Genomic DNA, 7,675 nt, shown 5'->3' on the forward strand with positions numbered 1-7,675 from the left:
ATGTATATACATAATCATTTTTATCATATTTGAGGTTTTATGTTCATATCTTTTTTGCGAGAATTATGTTCATATCTTTAACGAGCTTAACAAGCTTCACGAGGCAGCTTGTGAGTTATACGAGTCGAGCGAATCTTGGGTATGAGCTCGTTATAGTAACAAGTCGAGTCGAGCTAGCTCATTAGCGAAACGAGCTCTAGCGAGTCGAGCCGAGCTGGCTCGACTCGAACTCCAGCCCTAGGCGTGCCTGGTCACTGTCCGTGGATGTGCCAGGGCGCGTTTGAGGGGTTGTATTTGCTGTGCGTGGTTGTAGATGCTCTAAGAATGTTCCTCATAGAGATGATTACAATGATGATGAAAGTGGGTTTGAAGAGGTCATAACTTTAGATAATGTTGATTACACTATTTTGGGGAGCGTTAAATCTTGTTGCAATATTGAAAAAGTGGAATCAGAGAGGTCATGACTTCAGGTAGTGTTGATTCCACTAGCTTGGAGTATGTTTCAATTGATTATGATTAGAATAAAGTGGCTATATATGCTGATTAATATGATGACACCTATGTTATAAAGAATAGTGATAATCATCCTTATGAAACTTTTCATAGTTATGAAGAGAAACACTCCCCCATTGAACACTACATTTTCAATGTGTAAATGGTTTATAAAGTTAAAGTGTCACATGATAGCTATTTTGTTGAATCTGCTCTCATTATTATCAATGAAAAGGTTTTTACTTATGTGGAAATGAACAAAAAATGTATTTATGTGGATCATGAAAAAAAATGCCTTATGTGATAGCTATATTATATAATTTGTTCATGATTATAATGAAAATTATTATGAGAGAGAGGATAATGGTTATAGATATCTCAATAGTATAAAGTTTCCCCTCTTTATGATGAAAGTTTTAAAGTTGCACTTGTTTTACCTTCATGTGTTTAGTTTCTTCTTGTGTGAATGAATTATTTATATTTAAATTTGTATTATCGTTGATGCTCACTACCGTGCCTAACAATAATTATGATCGGAGTTTTCTTGTGAGCATCTCCAAATTATCATGTCTAACTCAAGGGCATTAAAAAAGCGCTTTCGTGAGGTAGCCTGCAATTAGATTCTAGTTTGGTTTGAGTAATGTAGGACTTGCTACCGTACCTTTGTTGTAGCAAAGCCGTTTTTTTATCATTACCGAGAATGATGGAGCTACAGTGGATTACTTGGGCGGGCTAGCTAGAAGAAAAAAGTATAGAAAAGAGATGAGTGATCAGGTCGCTTGGCATGCTACTTAGGCAGTGTTCCACCATGATCGGGCGGGCCAGACAACAAGTTGGCCCCAACATGTCCTCCGCGACTAATTATAGAGTCTTCAATAATATCATACTTCCACTTATCTTCTCAGGAAGATACTATGGTTGGAATATTTCCTCAACAACATACTAGTGGTGTGTTGAACATAAGGCCCGCTACTGGTACCAACGCCACCAGTACATGGCTTGATACTGGTGGCGTGGCGGATCACTAGCAGGGTTTTGTTTTTGCACTAGTGACTGGAATACAAAGGATTCATAAGGTTCTAAGTCAAATAATATCCTCATGGAGTAGTGGCGATTCTTGTTGGAACATGATACTATGACAACATGAATTTTGGATAAGTATGTTAGCCACGATATTTCACTTTATCGATTATGGAAAGATCAATATTATAATTCCTAAGGTAATATCCCAACCAACTTATCTGTATTTGCCTGGGAGTCAAATCCAATTAGGGATAGAATACTTATTCAACATGTCTAAGAAGAAAGTTTTGGATGAGAAAATGTTGCTAGATTCTCAAAAAATGAACTAAGGAAGTAAGCTCCAAAACATGAGCTCAGTTGCAAGATACACATGGACATAAGGGCATCTCCAACGCTGACCCTCAAACCTCCCGCATCCGTCCGGACAGTGCTGTCCGGACTACAGAAGCCATCAACGTTGTCATGTATTGGTCTGTGGCGCAGTCCGGACGCATTTTTTTCCTGCAAACCGAAGACAACTTGGGGAGGTTTGCGGGAGTACGGACCGCTATCACGCCCGTTTCTGTCCGCCTTGTCCCACCCAAGCAACCCACCCGCCCTTCCTGCACTTCCCATCCCATGTGTCACGCCACTTACTGCGCGCATTCATGCCGGCCCAGAGCATGCAGCGGCCGACGTTGATGCCACCATTTGACCGGACGGAAAGGCAGCGCAAACGGATGCGACCTCTTGGGCATCGCCGCCGCTTCAATGCGGACGCCACGTCTCGAGAAACCAACTCCGACCGCAGTGTCGCATTGAAGCGGGCCGACCACCACTCAACCTGGCCTGGTCGCGGCTATTTAAGCTGCGCTCCAGCATCGTCCATAGTCGCACCACCCCGAGCACTGCACCGTCCTCCTCCCCCTCGCCTAGCCCATCCTCCTCTCTGATCCCGTCGACAATACCGAAGTCCTGGTTCTTCACGCCGGTCGGCGGCCACAGTGGCAGTTCATCGTGAGGACGATCATGGCATGCCCGCCCTCGCTCACTTGGACCATCCACATCCACGGCGGCGGGCTCCTCCGGCAAGAAGGACATAGTCATCTCCTTCGGCAACAAGGAGGACCAGCCGCATCAGCGCCCCATCTCCTCTTTGAGGTGGCTCTGATGGACGAAGAATTCGTCCTTCAGATGAAGATCATGACGGAGCATTCGCTCCTTTAGATGGGTCTGGCTCCACCGTCACCGGCGTGCATGAAGGATGAGCCACCATCCCCGGTGCGGGTCCATGTTAAGCGGGAGCCAGCATCCGCACTCCGGCAGGTGAAGGACGAGCCAGCGTCCCCTCCGCACAACATCGGCCTCCACATCAGCGGCCGCGTGAAGTAGGAGCTGTCACCCCCGGCGCATCTGCTGCGTGAAGGATGAGCAGGAGTCGCCCCAGCCGCATAGCCGCTACAGGCGGATCGACGGGCCCTCTGATACATCCATTTTGCATCATCTTTTTATGTCAATATTTATTGCATTATGGACTGTTATTTCACATTATGGCACAATACTTATGCCTTTCCTCTATTACTTTACAAGATTTACATGAAGAGGGGGAATGCCGGTAGCTGGAATTCTGGACCCAAAAGGAGCAAATTTGAGATACCTATTCTGCAGAACTCCAAATATACTGAGACATTATGAAGAATTGTTTTGGAATATATAAAAAATATTGGGCGAAGAAACTACAAAAGGGGATCCACTAGGTGGCCATAAGCCTGGGGGCACGCCCTACCCTCAGGGCTTGTGGCCCCCCTTGGCCATCGTCTGGTGCCCATCTTATGCTATATGCAGGGTTTTGACCTAGAAAAAATAATAAAGGGAGAGATTTCGGGATGAAGCGCTGCCGTCTCGAGGCGGAACCTGGGCAGAAGCAATCTAGGGCTCCGGCAGAGCGATTCTGCCAGGGAAACTTCCCTCTGGGAGGGGGAAATCAAAGCAATCATCATCACCAATGATCCTCTCATCGTGGGAGGGTCAATCTTCATCAACATCTTCACCAGCACCATCTCCTCACAAACCCTAGTTCATCTCTTGTATTCAATCTTTGCCTCAAAGCCTCAGATTGGTACCTGTAGGTTGCTAGTAGTCTTGATTACTCTTTGTAGTTGATGCTAGTTGGTTTACTTGGTGGAAGATCATATGTTCAGATCCTTAGTGATATTTATTACCCCTCTAATCTTGAACATGAACATGCTTTGTGAGTAGTTACATATGTTCCAGGGGACACGGGAGAAGTCTTATTATAAGTAATCATGTGAATTTGGTATTCGTTTGATATTTTGATGAGATGTATGTTGTCTTTCCTCTAGTGGTGTTATGTGAATGTTGTCTACATGACACTTCACCATTATTGGGCCTAGGGGAAGGCATTGGGAAGTAATAAATAGATGATGGGTTGCTAGATTGACAGAAGTTTAAACCCTAGTTTATGTGTTGCTTCGTAAGGGGTCTGATTTGGATCCACATGTTTCATGTTGTGGTTAGATTTATCTTAATTCTTCTTTCGTAGTTGGGGATGCTTACGAGAGGGGTTAATCATAAGTGGGAGGCTTTTCCAAGTAAGGACAACACCCAAGCACCGGTCCACCCACATATCAAATTATCAAAGTAGCGAACATGAATTATATGAGCATGATGAAAACTAACTTGACGACAATTCCCATGTGTCCTCGGGAGCGCTTTACTTTATATAAGAGTTTGTCCAGGCTTATCCTTTGCTATAAAAAGGATTGGGCCACCTTGCTGCACCTTTGTTACACTTGTCACTTGTTGCCGTTACGAATTATCTTATCACAAAACTATCTGTTACCAATAATTTCAGTACCTACAGAAAATACCTTGCTGAAATTAAACCGCTTGTCATTTCCTTCTGCTCCTCGTTGGGTTCGACACTCTTACTTATCAAAAGGACTATGATAGACCCCCTATACTTTTGGGTCGTCAAGACTCTTTTTTGGTGCCGTTGGCGGGGAGGGAAGCGCCTTTGGTGAGGAAAAAAAAATTTATATTACATGCTGAAATTTACTGTCACTTGTCACTATGGAAAATAATCCTTGGATGGGCTTGTTCAGGGTATCTTCACCTCGACGGAAGAACAAATAGTTGCTCCTCAACCTACTGCACTTAGTGAAAATATTTATTATGAAATTCCTTCGGGTATGATAGAGAAACTGCTAGTTAATCCTTATGCAGGAGATGGAACACTACATCCTGATATGCATCTAATCATTGTGGATAAAGTTTGTGGATTATTTAAGCTTGTAGGTTTGCCCAGAGATGAAGTCAAGAGGAAGGTCTTCCCTTTATCTTTGAAGGTAAAGGCATTGACATGGTATAGGCGATGTGATCATATTGGATCTTTGGATTACAACCGATTGAAATTGGAATTTTATCTGAAGTTTTATCCTATGCATCTGGTTCATCATGATCGGAATTATATATATATAATTTTTGGCCCTGTGAAGGAGAAAGTATAGCTCAAGCTTGGGGTAGGCTTAAGTAAATGTTATATTCATGCCCCAATCATGAGCTCTTGAGAGAAATTATTATTCAGAATTTTTATGCTCAGCTTTCTCATAATGATCAATCCATGCCCGATACCTCTTGTACCGGTTATGAAGAAGACTATTGAATTCAAATGGGATCTCTTGGAACGAATTAAACGTAACTCTGAAGATTGGGATCTAGACGAAGGTAAGGTGTTAGGTATAAAGCTTGGATTTGATTGTGTTAAAACTTTTATGGATACCTATGCTTTTCGTGAATTTAGCACAAAATATGGACTTGACTCTGAGATAGTAGCTCTTTTGGTGAATTGTTTGCTACTCATGTTGACCTCCCTAAGGTGAAGTGGTTTAAATATAATCCTCCCATTGAAGTAAAAGTAGTAGAACCCACTGAAGCTAGGGAAAAAACCACTACTTATATGTTGATCCAGTTATTCCTACTGCTTATATAGAGAAACCACCTTTTCCTGCTAGGATAAAAGAACATGGTAAAGCTTCAATTGTGGTTCGTAAGAGTTATATAAGAACACCTACACCCTTTGAACAAATTAAAGTTGAACCTAATGTTGCTATGGTTAAAGATCTCTTGATTGAAAATATTGATGGGCATGTTATTTATTTCTGTAGTGAAGCTACTAGAAGTGCCAAACCTGATGGAAAAGATAAAAATAGACCTGTTGTTGGCATGCCTATTGTCTCTGTTAAAATAGGAGATCATTGTTATCATGGCTTATGTGATTTGGGTGCTAGTGTTAGTGTTATTCCGTTTACTTTATATATCAAGAAATTATGAATGATATTGCACCTGCTACCTTTCAAAGATGTATGACTACTATATTCTCTGACTTTTGTGAAAAGATTGTGGAGGTTTTCATGGATGATTTTACCATTTATGGAACTTCTTTTGATGATTGATTAAGCAACCTTGATCGAGTTTTGCAGAGATGTGAAGAAACTGATCTTGTCTTGAATTGGGAGTGCCACTTTATGGTTAATGAAGGTATGGTCTTGGGGCATAAAATCTCCAAAAGAGGTATTGAAGCTGATAAAGATAAAGTAGATGCAATTGAAAAAATGTTGTGTCCTACAGATATCAAAGGTATAAGAAGTTTCCTTGGTCATGTTGGTTTCTAGAGGAGATTTATTAAAGACTTCTCTAAAATTTCTAGGCCTGTTCCATTTGTTTTTGACGATGATTGTTTAGAAGCCTTTGAAATACTTAAGAAAGCCTTAATCTCTGCACCTATTGTTCAACCACCTAATTGGAACCTACCCTTTGAAATTATGTGTGATGCTAGTGACTATGCTGTCGGTGCCGTTCTAGGACAAAGAGTTGATAAAAAATAAAATGTTATCCATTATGCTAGTAAAAATCTAGACAATGCTCAAAGAAATTATGCTACTACTAAAAAGGAATTTTTAGCAGTGTGTTTGCTTGTGATAAATTCAGATCTTACATTGTTGATTCCAAAGTAATTATTCACACTGATCATGCTGCTATTTAATACCTCATGGAAAAGAAAGATGCTAAACCTAGACTCATTAGGTGGGTTCTCTTGCTACAAGAATTTTATTTACATAATATTGATAGGAAGGGAGCCGAGAACCCCGTAGAAGACAACTTTTCTAGGTTAGAAAATATTCTTGATGGCCCACTACCGATTGATGATAGTTTTCCTGATGAGCAATTAGCTGTCATAAATGCTTCTCGTAGCACCCTTGGTATGCAGACTATGCTAATTACATTGTTGCTAAATTTATACCACCTAGTTTCACATGTCAGCAAAAGAAAAAGTTTTTGTATGATTTAAGGCATTACTTTTGGGATGACCCACACCTTTATAAAGAAGGAGTAGATGGTGTTATTAGACGTTGTGTACCTGAGCATGAACAGGAATAGAACCTACGGAAGTGTCACTCCGAGTCATACGAAGGACACCATCCGGGAGACCAAACGACACACAAGGTATTACAATCTGGTTTTTATTGGCCTACTCTTTTCAAAGATGCTCGTAAGTTTGTCTTGTATTGTGATGAATGTCAAAGAATTGATAAAATTAGTAGACATCAGGAAATGCCTATGAATTACTCACTTGTTAGTGAACCATTTGATGTTTGGGGATTTGATTACATGGGGCCTTTTCCTTCCTCCAATGGGTATACTCATATTCTAGTTGTTGTTGATTATGTTACTAAGTGGGTGCAAGCCATTCCAACTAGTAGTGTTGATCACAACACTTCTATTAAAATGCTTAAAGAAGTTATTTTCCTAGGGTTTGGAATCCTTAGATATTTAATAATTGATGGTGGTTCATATTTTATTCATGGTGCTTTCCGTGGTTCATATTTTATTCATGGTGCTTTCCATAAATTACTTGCTAAGTCTGATGTTAACCATAGAATTGCATGTCCTTATCATCCTCAGTCCAGTGGTCCAGTAGAGTTAAGTAATAGGGAAATAAAATTGATCTTGCAAAAGACAGTCAATAGGTGTAGAAAGAATTGGTCTAAGAAACTTGATGATGCATTTGGGCTTATAGAACTGCTTACAAAAATCCTATGGGTATGTCTCCATATAAAATGGTTTATGGAAATCATGTCACTTACCTCTGGAACTAGAA

The sequence above is a fragment of the Triticum dicoccoides genome, chromosome 1B (genome assembly GCF_002162155.2).
Source record: "Triticum dicoccoides isolate Atlit2015 ecotype Zavitan chromosome 1B, WEW_v2.0, whole genome shotgun sequence".
In the NCBI taxonomy this organism is placed as follows: Eukaryota; Viridiplantae; Streptophyta; class Magnoliopsida; order Poales; family Poaceae; genus Triticum; species Triticum dicoccoides.